We start from the raw sequence: 16514 nt of genomic DNA on the forward strand, positions 1-16514 counted from the left end.
TCTATGCAAAATCAGCTTAAAGCAGCAAACCAGCAAATAAAACCACTCACAAGTAGTGTACCTAAAATCCACCCACTTGACAGCCACAACACTGATTGGCTCCAACCCTCGGTGCTCCTTGCAGTATTACTAGAGAAGAGCTCTACAAATGATTGATTGCTCATCTGATTATTCAGACAGGTCAGGCAGGCCTCAGGGCAGCACTGCAGCAGTTTGACCAAAGTGGGCAGCAGGCAGGCTGGTTGGCGGACCAGCTTGCTGCAGTCGGCTGCATTTAATGCAGTTCGACTACATTATTTTATCTTTTTCTTTCTTGCTACTTATGCCAGTCTGCCCCACAATCTCTGTCACTGCAGTTGTCTGCAGGTTGAGGGATCTTCCGACTATTCATATGCACACAGCCTGTTGTACATACTTTGCCTTCTATATTCAGCATTCAGTTTACTGCAGCCTCCAGCATTCTATTGTCTCTTTCTATCTACTCTCCGTGTTCAGTGTTTTCTTTTAGTCTGATCATACGCTTCCACATCACAGCACTCTAACATGATACCAGAGCAACGTTAAAGGGGCTGATCAATCATGGACTGACCTGAAGAGGAGATTTTAGCACAACACCAAGGCTGCATTTTCAGCATTTGGGTGTGAGTGGGAGGGCTTTGCATTGGCACAAAGCTGGAACAGGCAAAGATGCATGGGAAAGGAGCCTTGTTTGCTGTTTTTGTGCTAGAACAACTGTCAAGTAGGAGAAAGGCTGCATTTTAGGCCTTTTGCAGTGGATTTGAATTTTAATTGCCTTGCATGGTTAAAGTTAATTCAGGACGAGTCAAGGAAGCCCTAGCAAGCTGCCTTTTTGGAGTCAAAGGAGCTATCCAACTTGTGCGAGCTTTTCAATGGCAATGTCTTCCAAAGCAGATTTGGAGATTCGAGCTATTATGGACCACAAGGTCCTGGTCCCTCCGACACTTTCACAGAATTAGAAGCTTGATGGTGAAAATTACAGCATTTTGCAAGTAATGATGGAGGCTATCGTGGAGTCTTATGATCTTGCAAAGCTCATGATTAAAGCAATTGACCATCCAAAGGTCAAGGGTTCTACCACTCCTTAGGGGAGAAGAAGCAATTGAAGAAGGTTCAGGCACACTTGGACACATTGAATGCCTGCATTCATTCATTCATATTTCTCTCATGCACACCAACCGTGATTGCTCACATTAAGAATTTGACAAGTGCTCATGACAAATGGCTAGAGCTGGACAAGCTTTACAATTGGATGATTGTTATAAAGTGGGTATCTCTCAAGGTTCAACTTTGAACATGAACAAGTCCATCTCTATGTGAGATAACATTAACAAGCTCTCGCAATCGCAAATGCAAATGCAGAATGCCAATAAGGTGATTTCATCCACAAACACGGCAAGGACTTTATTGTCGCAATTGCCCACCCAATTTAGTGCTTTGTATTTGTTGGGAATAAAGGCCTCGTGCCTTTAAATGTGCTTGGGTGTGAACACACCCTTAGCACTTGTACTTACACACAAATATATCTATCTAAAAACCTAAAGGTACACACTCGTTATTGTACCTACAAACGTGCACACACTCTGCTCTACTCTCTCTCACTCTCTGTCTCTCGCTGCGCGTAAAGACTAACTGTCTCGATCCTCGTGCCTAACCTGTCACTACAAATTGGTATCAGAGCATATGGTACAAGACCGACATGTCGTGCAAGCAATCATTGAATAGGTCGTCAGGCAAAGGCCTGTGCAGCTCAGGTCGTGAGCAAAACAAACTAGCGTGTGTGGCAACTGGGCAGCGCGGTCCATCGACTAGGGAACCAATGTCACACTAAAGACCAGCGGGCAGCGACCAGACCAGGTCTAAAGACACACTGCAAGCAACATCAGACGAAATGGGCTGTAGGCGACACCAGACGAAACGGGCTGCAGGCGACAGTCTTCAGGTATGTGACAGGTTAGCAACTTGGAGGCGACAGCTCCCGTGGCATTAGGCGGCACCTTTTCTGCAACAGGATTGCAGGCGACACGTCAGGAAGAATGCTGCAGGTCAACGGGGTCACAAATTCGTTTTTTTTTTCCTTCAAAATTCTTATTGAATTTTCCCTTGGCCTGACGAGGGTTCACGTGCATAAGCATAGAATTCAGATTTGTGCATATTTTGGCCCGAAAATTTGGGGCTTTTCCGGAATTGGGGATTGTGATGCAGAGCAAGATCATCTGTCTCAAAATCGCAGGAATTTTGTGACATTTCGTCCCCGACATTTGGGGCTTTTCATGTACATGCACAATTTGGGCTGAAATTTACCCAATTTCTCGACATTGCTGCACATTGGACCCCGTGCAATTTGGGGCTTTTGTAGTTTGGGCAAAATCTGTGTAGCATTTGGTCATTTTATGTACATGCAGGTTGAATTCCACGCAATTTGGACATCAACACTTGGTAAAATTTGGGGGTTTTGCTGATATTGCTCTATTTTGGCAGAATTGGCATATCCTATGCATGACAGAGAAAATGCAAATGTGTGGTTAATGCTTTGAGCACAAAATTTTGGGGTTTTTGACCGTGTGTATCAAATTTTATGCCCGTGGGTACATGTACAACAGAAATTCCAGCTAAAATTTGGGATTTCTCATGTAATGTGATGCATATGCCCTTGGAACAGCTGTAATCACTTGTGGAATGCTGTAGTTTGGTGCTTCTGAAAATTTAATTACAGATCTGAAATCTGTGCTTCTACGTGGTTATTTATTGCTAGTTGGTATGTACCTTGGTCACTTGGGTGACAGTTTTGGGCCTGCATTTGCTGTTTTTTGGTCACATTTAGGATGAGAATCATGGTTGGCACCAATGACAACACTAATCTAATGCACATAAAGAAGCTTGAAGGAGCACACAACTTTGCAGATTGGCAAAAATAGTGCTACAATATCCTGTTGCAAAAGAAGCAGGCAAAGCCGATCAAAACCAAAAGGGCAAAGCCCGCGGACATGGAACGGGGAGATTGGGATGAGCTAAATGAGCGTGCACGCTCAACCATTGAGCTATCGATTTCTGATGCCTTGCTGTTTAACATTGAAGGTTTGGATTCTGCATATGCTATTTGGACTCGACTGGAAGAACTGTATGCACAAAAAAGTGCTACAAGCAAAGTGTATTGGCTGAAAAAGCTTATGGATTTGCGTATGAAAGAGGGTACAGCAATGTCTACTCACCTGAGTGAGTTTAACTCTATTTTCAACAAACTGGTTGCCTTGAAGTTCTTGATTGATGAAGAATTTAAGGCTACGTTCCTGCTTTGTACTCCTCCAGAGAGTTGGGATACATTGACGACTGCTATGAGCAATTCGAATGCGATTCTTTTGTATGCTGATGTAGAGAGTGCTCTACTCATGGAAGAAATGAATCGGCAGAATAATGCATCTAGTAAGTCTTCTAGTGCTTTGCATACTACGGGCAGATCACAGCAAAAAGGCAAATCTGATAGCAAGGGACGTAGTAAATCACGTGGCAAAGATGTTGAATGCCATCATTGTGGCAAGAAGGTTCACTTTAAACATGACTACTACAAATGGAAAAAAGAGAAAGGAAAGGGCAAGAAGACAAACAATAGCAAGGAAGAGAAGGAGGACAATCAACCTAAGAAGAGCAGTGTAAAAATTGAAGAGGTAAATGTAGTCACTCATGACAGTGATAGTAGGAGTGATGTACTCTTTGTCTCTTCACACTTTGGTGCACATGCTCTACTTGCATATACAGATGATGACATGCATACTTGGATTCTCGATTCAGGTGCTTCCTTTCATGTCAACCCTCATCGTGAGTGGCTCTCTACCTATACAAAGGGTCGACATGGTGTTGTCCATCTTGGGGACAACTATGCATGTGAGATTGCAAGTATTGGTAGTGTGCAGTTTTAGTTTCAGCATGACTCTGTCTTTATACTTCAGCATGTACGGCATGTACCTCAACTCAAAAAGAGCTTGATTAGCACAAGGCAGCTAGATGATGATGGTTTTTATACCACCTTTGGTGATGGAAAATAAAAAATTTGTAAGGGATCTAGAGTGATTACCAGAGATTGCAAGAGTGATACTTTGTATCCACTTCATGTATCTAGTGTGTGTGACCATGTTGTTGCCGTGACCAAGCAGCCAATTGTTTCTTTGTGGCATGGCCGGTTGGGACACATGAGTCAAATATGAATGAAAGTGCTTTCTTGCTTGGGTTGCTTGCCTTGTCATCATTATGCTGATTTTGAGTATTGTGATCATTGTATTTATGGTAAACATGCACAGACGTCTCATAAAAAGTCTCTTTCTTTGAAATCAGAGTTAGTACATTCAGATGTATGTCAGATGCCAGGATTATCTTAAGGGGAAAAGAAATATTTTGTCACCTTTGTTGATGATGCTACATGGAAGGTCTAGGTTTACCCTATTCGTAGGAAGGATAAAATACTTGACAAGTTTAAAAAATTCTTAGCATTGACTGAAAATTAGACTGATAAGACACTTAAGTATTTTCGCTCTAACAATGGTGGGGAATATGTATCCAAGGCCTTTCGGGCATTTTGTGACAGCAAAGGGATAAAGAGAGAGCTCACTGCTCCTCATAATCCACCCCAAAATGGAGTTGCAGAGTGTATGAATCAGACCATACAGGATAAGGTCTGTACGATGCTATCTCATGCTACATTACCCCATGGTTTTTGGACAGAGGCTGTTATGACAGCCGTACACTTAATTAATCGGTCACCAAACAGGTCTTTTGGGGGGGTGTTGGGGGGGGGGGGGGGGGGGGGGAGAGGAGGAAGGGGGGCGAGTTCCCCAAGAAGCGTGGTTGGGCAAGCCACCTTCATATGCTCATCTAAAAGTGTTGGCTGTGAGGCTTTTGTACACATTCGTAAAGAAAAATGCAGCAAACTTGAGCCAAAGTCCTGTAAATGCATTTTCCTAGGATATGGTGACGTGGATGAAATGGAGTATAGATTGTGGGATCCCAAGAAAAGGAAAGCAATATGCAGCAATGATGTTATCCTCCGGGAAGATCGCATGCACAAACAACCCGAAAAGACTGAGGAGGTCCGTAGGGTTGTATTCCGAGAAGAAATACCTTTTGGACAGCAAAATGTGCCCATTGTACAGCCGCAAATACCTGCTGTAAATGAACCTGTAAATGCAAGAAATAATGTTGGAAATGATCAGCCAGCTATTGCCCATGATAATGAGCCACTACATATGCAAGAACAGCCAGGACAGCAAGTTGTTAATGCTGATTTGCAGGCTGGAATGCCAAGATAGCATGCTGAAAATGAAAATTTGCAGGAACTGCCAACAAACAATGATCATTGGGTTAGGAGATCGTCTAGGGCTACTAGACAACCTGGCAAATTTGTTCCTCGTGCAGATAATGTGGCTGATTATGTCATATTGACAGACTGTGGTGAACTGTCTTGCTTCAAGGAAGCAATGGACAGATAGGACAACAAGCAATGGTATAAAGCCATGTTGTCAGAAATGGAATCTCTTGAGAAAAATGGCACTTGGGACTTGGTGCAGTTGCCTAAAGGGCAGAAAACACTTCCATGCAAATGGGTTTACAAGATGAAGGTCACTTCTGGTTCCTCACCAAAGTACAAAGCAAGATTGGTTGCTAAGGGATACAAGCAGGAGCATGGAGTTGACCTTGATCAGATTTTCTCTCGTGTAGTCAAGATGACTACATTGAGAACCATTTTGGGCTTGGTTGCAACTGAAGATATGGAGCTCATACAGATGGATATAAAGACTGCATTCTTACATGGTGATCTGCATGAGGACATATATATGCAGCAGCCTGAAGGGTTTGTTAAACAAGGGAAAGAGAAGATGGTATTTAAACTCCAAAGGAGTTTGTATGATTTGTGGAATTTGCACGTGTTTGAAATTTGCTAGACTTAGGTTCTTATAAAGGACATTCATCTGCCATTTTGCAAAGATTCTCTCCTCTCTTTGTGCTTTGTAATAGAAAGGAGTGTCTTTCAAATAGGCTGAAAATGGGATTGCAAGCTTACCTTGAATCAACAAAATCAACCTTGAATACCAAATGGTTATGAGAAGGCCCATGTGGACTTCACCATTGGGTCAAGTGGGAAAAAGTTAATGGTATACACTAAGTGATGAGTTATGGGGATTTGGGGAATATTCCTAGGAATATTCTCAGGTGGATCGGATGGATCATGTGGGTGGAGAGTTAAGGAGAAACATGTGAGTTGTGAGTTAAGAGGAACCATGTTGGAGGATATTTAATATCCTGCATGTTGATGGAGAATATTTAAAATCCTCCTCCCTAACAACCTTATCCATCCACCTCCCTCTCACCATAATGGATCCTACTTTATGGATCTACCTTTTCCACACCTACCATCCACATTATGAATGCACCTACCCTCCACTTTATGGATCCACCTTTTTCTCACCTACCATGTTGACCTCTTTTTTATAAGGTTGTTATGTATATAAACACAACATAGCTGTTGAGTATGTCGAGAGAGTTGTCACATACCTTCTACAATCACTATTCTCCATCTAGCATTTGTCTAGATCACCATTGAAGCTCATAGGAGTGCACGGGTGGACAAAGCCTTCAGCCATCCATTGTATCAGTTTAGTAAAAGAGAATTATTTTTAAATTTTTCTCCTATTCTCCCTTGTACTTCTGCTCACTACTATCTTCCATTGTGCTCTATTTTCTTACATGGCATCACATTGCAAGACACTCTTTAGTAACAACTTTATACAAGAAAATTCAACTTTTGCTGTTGAAAAGGCCAGAAGTAATGTCAACTAGTGGCAGCTGCAGCAATAGCGGAGGGAACAACAATGTGGCTACACCAACGCAAGCCTTACACATTTCTCCACTCACTGTCATGGAAAGCAAACTTGATGAAACGAACTATACTTTTAAGGAAATTCAAGATCAGCACCATCTTGGATTCATATTATCTCTTATATACAATTTAGCATTTTGACTTAGCATTTGAGCGATGGGCATACTTGATTGACCGCTATGCGGCTCGGGACAAGACCTGTCATATCAATCTTGACCATGAGCTCCAGCTTTTCAAAATCACTGACTGAGATGACTAGAAAGTCAAGTTGGCTGAGTATCGGTGTCTTCTCGCTGAATTCTCCACTAGGGGAACTCCCAAATCCTCTAACAATTAGGTCACATTGTTCCTAAATAAACTCCCCAGGAAATATTTCAATTTTGTGAAAGGTATAGTTTCAAAGCCTACCGTGCCTACATTCTATGAATATGAGTGTCAAAAGTTGCATTACACACGGTTGTTCGATCAATTTCATAAAGCAAAATCCAAATCAAAATCAAAAGCAAAATCAATCCGGGAAATCAGAAGGAACATCCCAATCTCTCAAACTTGGGTGGCAAAATATACCTAAAAGGAATAGGTATTGTCAACATTGTTAAAAGGCTGGCTATTTTGACAACGAGTGTCAATCAAAGGCAAGAGGCACAGCACCAAAATCCAAGTCATAGACCCCCGCCCCTCTGTCGGGCAACCCCTAGCAAGGGACGTAGGGTGATGGCAAGGGGCAGTTTAAAGGTCAGACTCATACTGCCACCGTTCAGCCATCTCAGTCGACAACGTTCTCAACTCCAGAGGCTTGTCTGACTGGTCTGCAGAGGCCTACATCGTCTCCATAGAGACATTAGATGCGAGTCTTGTCCACATCTGTGAGTTGTCTCCTGACGAGGTTACCGTAGAGGCCCACTTGTCACAGCCGAACACTTCAGCTTCTGTTTGGATTGTGGACAGTGGAGCTACACATCGTATGACTCCTATAGCGGACATTTTCCGTTCCCAAGCCCCTACAGCTAGATGGGTCTGCACAGGAAAGAACTCCTCGGTCAAGATTCATGCTCAAGGTTGCATCAGTTTTGCCATTGACAAGGGTCCGGATCTGGCTTTGTTGGACAATGTATATCATGTCCCTCAGCTTGGGGTGAACTTGTTATCTGTTCAGCAGCTTTGCCGGTTGGGGCGAGTAGTCTTCTTTACAGCGACCACAGTTGAAGTCCTTGACTCTCAAACTAGTTTAGTGATTGCTCGCGGTGAGACACAACCTAATGGCCTATACCACATGACACATTTTCTGACCGAGCCGACAGCTGAGCACTCCGTGTTCCATAGCTTCCAAGCCTTAGCCACATCTCGGGAGCCTTCGAACAATGAGTGCCTTTGGCATTTTCGCTTAGGGCATCTTGGTTATGACTCTCTTTATGAGTTGTCACGCTGTGAGATGGTTGAGAACCTTCCACACTTGAAGCTAGCTCGAGATGTCTATAAAGCATCACAGCTCGAGAAGCAACACCGTACCCCATTCCCTTAGCACACCTCACATCATGCTGAGACGCCTCTTAGATTGATTCATGTTGATCTTTGTGGACTGACATCCACTGCCGCCTTGAACAGCGCACTGTACTTCTTTTAGATAGTGGATGATCATTCCAAATACATGTGGGTGTATTTTCTCAAGCATAAGTCAAATACTTTCACATATTATTCTACTTGGGTGCTGCTAGTTCATAACCAGACTGGTCATCGTGTCAGTTACATGAGGAGTGATAGCGATGGTGAGTTCATCTCCCGTGAGTTTTCTGAGTTTCTACATGGCATCTCCCACCAGCTCACCTCTACCAACTCTTCTTCTCAGAATGGAGTTATAGAGCGTAGGAACTGGACAATCATGGAAATGGCACGCTCTATGCTGTTCGCAGCAGAGCGCCCTGAGCGCCTTTGGGTCGAGGCTGTTAACACTTCAGTGTACATCCTCAACCGCTACCCGACTACGGCTCTTCCTCAGAAGACCCCGTATGAGGCATTTTTTGGCTCTCGGCCTGTTATTTCCCACTTCAAAGTCTTCGGGTGTCGTGCATATACACACACACACCAGATGACAAGATAGGAAATCTCACTCCCCGAGCTGATCTCCTTATTTTTGTGGGATATTCCTCTAAAGTGAAAGCCTATCGTTTGTTTGATCCTCAAACAAACAAGGTGATCGTTAGGCAGGATGTCGTCTTTGACGAGAGAGATATCGTGCAATCCTCTGCACCGAATTCCGATCCGATTCCTTCTTCCACATCATCAGCGATTATGCCTACTGAGCCTGGTCTACTTACCGCTCCTGACATTTCCGCAGATTCTTCCGCTCCCAAGTCAAAGTCTTCGAGTGTCGTGCATACACACACACGCCAGATGACAAGATAGGAAATCTCACTCCCCGAGCTGATCTTCTTATTTTTGTGGGATATTCCTCTAAAGTGAAAGCCTATCGTTTGTTTGATCCTCAAACAAACAAGGTGATCGTTAAGCAGGATGTCGTCTTTGACGAGAGAGATATCGTGCAGTCCTCTGCACCGAATTCCGATCCGATTCCTTCTTCCACATCATCAGAGATTATGCCTACTGAGCCTGGTCTACTTTCCGGTCCTGACATTTCCGCAGATTCTTCCGCTCCCAAGTCCCCCTCCTCGAGACCTGTTACCTTACTGGTACCAGCAGACCATGTGGGATTTAGGGATCCTACCACTGGATTCCCCTCCTCCGGAGGGACCTAGAAGGTCTGCCTGGCTTGCTCCTCAAGCATCATTTGCGTCACTATTTACAAATGATTATATATCGCATTCTAAGCCAGATACATGGCAGGAGGCTCTTCAGCACCCTCAATGGCAAGAGGCCATGGAGAAGGAACTAGAGAGTATTGACCGAAATGAGACTTGGACATTGGTGGATCATCCGAGCCACAAGAAAGTCATTAGAACAAAGTAGATTTTTTGGACCAAGCTAAAAACTAATGGGACTTTAGACGAGTACAAGGCTCGCCTTGTCATGCAAGGGTTTCAACATAAGCATGGCATTGATTATGAAGAGACTTTCGCGCCTACTGCACGGTTGACTTCCTTTCAGTTGCTACTCGCGCTAGCCGCTCACCACGGTTGGCCGATACATCGAATGGATATCAAGAGTGCCTTTCTGAATGGTTTCTTGGAGGAGAAAGTCTATGTGGAGCAATCACCAGGCTTTCCTTCCGGGAACCCTAGGGATAAGGTATTCCACTTGCATAAAGCTCTTTATGGGCTGAAGCAAGCGCCGTGGTCTTCGTTTCATAGGATGGATGAGTTCTTGCAAACTCATGGATATCATTCTACCCCTTATGATCCGAACCTATATGTTCAATCTACTGCAAAGGGGGTTAGCTGCAGATATCTTGACCAAAGCGGTCAACCAGCCGGTTCTTCAGTACCTGCTACCCAAGACCGGCTTAGGTACACCCTTCCCTACTTCTTCAGCTTGACGGGGAGAGGGTGCTTCCCTCTTGCTTTCCCTTCCACTTTGAGAGGCGGCGGCTTCTACTCTAGAGAGTGACACTTACAATGCTTACAGTTTTTTTTTAGACATTACATTCATTTATTCTTTTGTATTGTACTACGGACATTTGTAACTTCATTTGCACATCTCCCTTTGCATTACCCCATGCATTGGCATTCTGTTCATGTAAAATGCATCTGTGCACATTTATCCCTTTTCGATCGTTTGGAGTAGTCGACTCTAGGATCCACCATATTTGTGGCATTGCACATGGCAATCTCCAAGGCAGTCTTTCCCAGCTTGCTTACTTGCTTTACTTGTCTTTCTTGCTAAACATATTTGCTATACACACACCTTAGCCATTGTCTTCGTCACAGACACCTAGCTTGTTTTGTGAAGGTCTTGGGTCTGACCATACCTTATCACTCTCTCGTTTGGGGCACGGATACTCAATAGGACGAAACCTGATTTGAAACCCTCACTTAATGCTAAATCTATCAAACCTAAAAAGCCCTATAATAAAAAAGTCCATGGCTAATTCCATCTGCCTTTGTAAGGCTTGGTAGGCAACCGACGTACATCCTTTGTCCGATGCCCTGTCCTCTCTAGGGTGATCACTTGGGCTCCCTTGGTAAGATAACCATCGCCTTTGTAGTCTTAGTAGGCCATTGGGCAGCCGACGCACACCCTTTGTTCGATGCTCTAGTTGCTTTAGGATGGGACGCCTAGGGGTAAAAGATAAACCAAGAAAGGGCTTGGCTGGCCTCTATTCTCATGGCATCATTGCTGGGCTTGAGAGGGGGTGTTGAGCTAAAACTGCATTAGCTTTACTTAAACAGCCCCAAAACATGCTTAATTAATGAAGAAACCTTGTTTATTTAAAAGAAACGCGATCTTAGAGAGTTTCTGTGTCCCATAAGCACAAACCCACTTGGAAGGGCCCAAACTTTCTATAAATATGTATACTGCCCTCCATTCAGCCCTTAATCTTGTTTTTGCAGATTTCAAGTGTTTCAGCTTGCTGCCCACTATCATGAGGACATGTATTTTTGAAACCTCACTTAACATGCGGATTAATTTTTAATCACATAATTAAGTAAATGATCCACATGTGAGATACAACTGGGGTTAAAGTAAATTTAAGAGCACGGGACTCGAAGAAATCACGGGATGTCAAAGGCAAAAGTTGCTATAAGTTATGCCGCACAGGTACTTGGTGGTATCTGGTGCCAATGTTGGCCTAGGTCATTTATTTGGCCATAAGTGTCAGTTGATGGCACTAGAGTTGTAGTGTTTATTGGTACCTAACACCAATCTGATGATCAAAGATGACGCAGAGACACTCGGGAATGGAAGTTGCCTAGCCAACTTAATTATTGGCCAATCATATTATTTTTCAGGGCTCCAAAATTAAATTAAATTAATTTTCAGTATTTTAAGGCTGAAAATTACTATTTAATTATAAAAAATACTGAAAAAACCATTTGGGAAGGCTGCCACTTGTGAAAAATACCCATACAAGACTGAAAAACGTCTTTAGAGGCTAGAGAGAGGCATTTCTATAAATTCAGTCTGCAAGAGAGAGGGAGGGGAGGCTGTTGGTTTGATTTGCAGCCATTGGAGGATCTTCTGAGGCAGCCAGGGGCAAAAGAAGACCAATCAATAGCAGGAGACAGCATCTATAGCTTGTTGAGGCAGGGCAACAGCAGTAAATGACTGATTTTCTTCATTTCTTTGCATCTACATGCTGTTGTGGCAGGGCAGCAGCTGCACTTGACTGATTCTCAGTCATTCTTTACAACAAAACTCTGAATTTTCTCTCTACAGCTTTCCCTCTCATCTCCCAATCATTTCACAGCCTTGCTCCAAAAATCTCAACATTTGGACCCTTGGAGGCTGAGAAATTGCAAATTTCTCTGCTGTAAATCCTAATTTACAGCAAAAATTAGGGTTTAGCAACAGCCTTGGGAAGCATGTCAAAAATTGGAAGCTCCAAGGCTTGGATTCAACAAGGCTGAAGGTGAATTTCAGCTGAATTCGGATGGAAGACTAGCCAGCCATTGAATTTGGGGCATTTCCATCGCCTAAGAAGTGGGTGAAAGCCAATTGAGTGCCCAAATCAAGGGGCAAAATAGATTGAAGACTTGCTGGTCACTTTGGACAGCAAGGGGAGTTGAAATACTAAAAGGGGTTGGGAGAATCCCATTGTGAGTCAACTTTTTCTTCAATAAAGCTAAAGAAATACTGAAAGGGACGCCAATTTTGGGGCCAATCGGGTGTGCATTGTCCAAGATCAATAGGTAAATTTGTATTTTCAGATTTGCATTTATTGTTTGCTTATGTAATTGAGTTGTAATTAGGGATTTACCACCCTATCCGAGGAGGAAGGCTGGTTTCAACCACACCTCGTTCGCGGAGGACATCTCAGCCGAAGCTGTCCATAGCTGTCTCCATCAGTTGGCGCCTGATTTCCAACCCTCTTCATGCAGTTTGGAGCTGATTCCAGCCAGGCGACTGCTGTTCCTATGCAGATTTGCTGCCGTACAGCCTGCCACGTCATCACAGCCCTGCGTTTGCTTCCTGCAAGCTGTCGCCAAGCTGTTCTACCTACATTTGGCAGTTTTCTCTCTCCTGCAGGCTGTCCTGCCTGCGTTTTTAGTCTCTCTCTCACCTACAGCCTGCATTTTTAGTCTTTCTCTCACCTACTGCATGTGTTATTAGTCTTTCTCTCTCCTCACTGCCGTTTGCATCAAATCCAGCTTCTCACTACTGCATTAGCTGGTGTTCGACATCCGAAGGCTGCCTTGCTACAATTCGGGATCCGTTCAAAGTACGACACACTCTCCAGCTCATTACCCCTGCCCTGATCCTTGAGATATAGGAGTTCGAGGTACAATATTCATTCACTGGATAGTGTGTTTGCTGCATGAGCATCATATATTCAGTAGTCATATCACTTCATTCATTCACTGTGTTCATTGTCTCGGAGTTACCTTAAGCCTAACTATGTTCTTTTATCAATCTGTGCTTTGTCGTACGGTTTCTATTTATATTTCTGTGTTAGGGTATTTCTTTACAAGATGTTCAAAAGAAAGTGCCACTACTGTGAAAAGAGTGGTCACATGATAAAGGAATGCAAAAAGGAGTAATGAAAAAAAGAATGGCATTGTAAGGTCCCCTTCCAAAGGCAAAGACTCTGTGAACACTGTAGAAGCTAAGTTGAAGCCATTCATACCAAATGAGAAGGTTTGTTCCTCAACTTAAACTTCCAAGGCTGATGAATCTTGAGTGCTAGATAGTGGAGCGTCTCATCCCATGACTAGCAAGAAAGAATGATATAGTTCTCTAAGACCCCATCACTGTGACAATCAAGAACAATGCAAAAGGCCCAATTGAAAAAATAGGTATTGTTTCATTTGTGGCATTAAATGGAGAGTCTAAGAAACGTTTAAATGTATTATATGTGCCTCACATTAAAAGAAACTTGCTATCCGTATCCTTGATTACATATCATAGTCTCAAAATTATCTTCGACAATATAAGATAAAAGATTCTTAATGGTATTGGTAATGTTGTTCGTAAGGGAGTGAGACGACACAACTTATATGAGCTCACAACTCTTACAACTACTATTGGGGAAGGCACTAGTAAGCTTTGGTAGGAGCGATTTGGCTATATCAGCTTGTTGTGCTCAAAGAAATGCAAAAGACTAGGATGGTTGCACACTTACCTAATTCTGATGAAATGCAACAAACATGTGAAGCTTGTTTGATGGGCAAACAAAAAAGAACGTCATTCCCCAAACAAAGCAACTATCGTGCAAAGACTTCTCTTGAGCTTGAACGCACTAATCTCTATGGTAAGATGACTACTCAAGCTTTGGAAGAATCTTTCTATTTTATGCTACTTGTCAACAACTATAGCAGAAAGATATAGGTGTATTTTCTTTGAGATAAGGCTAAAGCTCTTAGCAAGTTCAAACTGTTGAGCTAAGAAATGCATTCCATGCTGATTACCCACTTAAACAGCCCCAAAATAAGCTTAATTTAATGCAAACCCTAAAATGGGGTGCGTTTCAAGAGACTTCAATGAAACCCTGATTTGGGAGGGTCCATCTTCATCTATAAATAGACACCCTGCCCCCATTTAGCTCTATCCCTTTTTGTGCAAGTTTCTCACCCTTGAGTGCAGATTTCAGCCATCAGCCCCCACACACGTGACTGTTCAGCCCCATCAACTACTACCACACCTTCCTCTACATCTAGCGCTCCTCCATCAGCATTGGCGACAATTTCTGACCCTCTTTTGCTTGCGTTTGGAGCTACCACATTTTGGCGACTACATAAACAACTTTGCGTCAACCTTCCACATCTTGTGATAGCCTCTCTTCATTAGACGGCAACTTCTCTCATCAGGCGGCACCTCATTGGCTGCATTTACAGCCTTTGATTGTCACCAGCCCTCTTTCATACTCCCTTTGCTTGTGTTTAGGTGTTCAGCATCAACTAACACTTGCATTTACAACATCCTCTTCTTCCTACACTCTGACTGGTGGTCACAGACTTGGGATTTGTCTCCGGTGGACATCACTCTTTGACACACTACTCTGCCCTTGGACACATTGTATACTCTTAGATTCATTTACAGCATTCATTCACTTCATAGTTTCTGTGTTTGAGTTTTGAGTTTTGCATTTAGGGTTTGAGTTTTGCTTTTTGTGTTTGTGTTTGTCTCCTTGTGCTTCTGTCATGGTTGTACACTCTGTGTTTCCTCAGTGCAAACCCTAGCGGTGACTCCATAGTCTTCTTCACATGGTATCAGAGCTAGTGCACTTATACAAAGAATCCTGCGGATATTATGGAGTGCTAGTCTTTGCACAAGACACACAATACGACTTGTAAGCGAACCACAACGTCACAAACACCTTCTTCTTGTGACCCCATGATGTCTTATCAAGCTTCTCCATCACTGGAGGCCCTAAGGAGGCATTATGAACTTGGCGAGGAAGACAATACCCCATATTCACCCTCACCATCACCCTGTATGTTTACACCCATGCTAGATATTCCAGATTTCATTAACCTCACAGAGGAGGAGTTTGAGGAGTAACTACACAACAAGTATGGGCCAAAAGGCATCCCTTCTTCCAATTTTGCTACTCCTTCCGGACCAATTGGTGAGGTTGACCACCTTTCTAATCATGGAGGCAATACAACATTTGGGACAATTGGTGATCCATTTTCATCATCTTGGCCAGGCCTTGTGTTAGAATCGTACAACCCTTTTGAGTCGTTCGAATCAAAACCCTCTCCTATTTTGCAATGGTCAAATGTATGTAAATCTTAATAGAGGGGGCTCAAGAAGCAAACACTCATCATCAGGTATACCTCCGTCTTCTATTTCATTTGAGCAAGTCAATTGCTCTTCTTCTCTCCCTCGCATCCCACCCTCTTCTCTTGAAGCCATGTCACACTCATTTCAAAACCTCAGCTTACATTCCACATTCCCCTCTACCACACTGGGGGTTGGACCTTCTGTCTCCGCTCCTAGTACATTCTCATTCTCTATTCCATATTCACAGTTCCCTACCACTTTACATCACGGTGCCTCGTTAGGGGACATTCCACCTCTTAACACTATCACCTACCCTTTCCCACAAGCCATTTAGCACTATGGGCTTTGTTACAGGGAACATATTCACACTTCCCTACCACTTTACATCATGGTGCCTCGTTAGGGTGCATCCCACCTCTTAACACTATCACCTACCTTTTTCCACAAGCCACTCGACACTATGGGTCTTCATTACAAGGAACATAGTTTTTCCATATGGCAATCATACGTCATATGTAGACAAGTATGAAAGTATGATTGGAGTATGATTCACACCTTGGGGCTGAATCATACGTTGCCCTAATTTTAATTTTAAAAAACTGTAAAAATGTATCTAAATCTAATATTTTATACTAAATTGAGTAAACAAGCTAACAAGTTGAATGAAGACTAGAATCCCAATTTTGCTAACACCACTTGCATTTGCATGTAAACTGCCCCCTTCCATTGCTTCACAGTTGTTACAAATTTCCATTCCACTTTTTTCTTTCTTCCCATTTATGTCGGCTTG

The 16514-nt window shown here is 43.1% G+C and overlaps 1 protein-coding gene across 2 annotated transcripts in view; it reads right to left on the reverse strand.

The window, feature by feature from the left end:
• The window catches only part of LOC148023211 (putative galactose-1-phosphate uridyltransferase), a 34971-nt gene that overhangs the window by 9921 nt on the left and 8536 nt on the right, over window positions 1–16514 (reverse strand). The gene's annotated exons all lie outside the window — the stretch shown is intronic.

Source organism: Lygodium microphyllum, chromosome 16 (assembly GCF_053477565.2).
Source record: "Lygodium microphyllum isolate KBCC chromosome 16, Lygodium_microphyllum_v1.1.10, whole genome shotgun sequence".
Taxonomy (NCBI): Eukaryota; Viridiplantae; Streptophyta; class Polypodiopsida; order Schizaeales; family Lygodiaceae; genus Lygodium; species Lygodium microphyllum.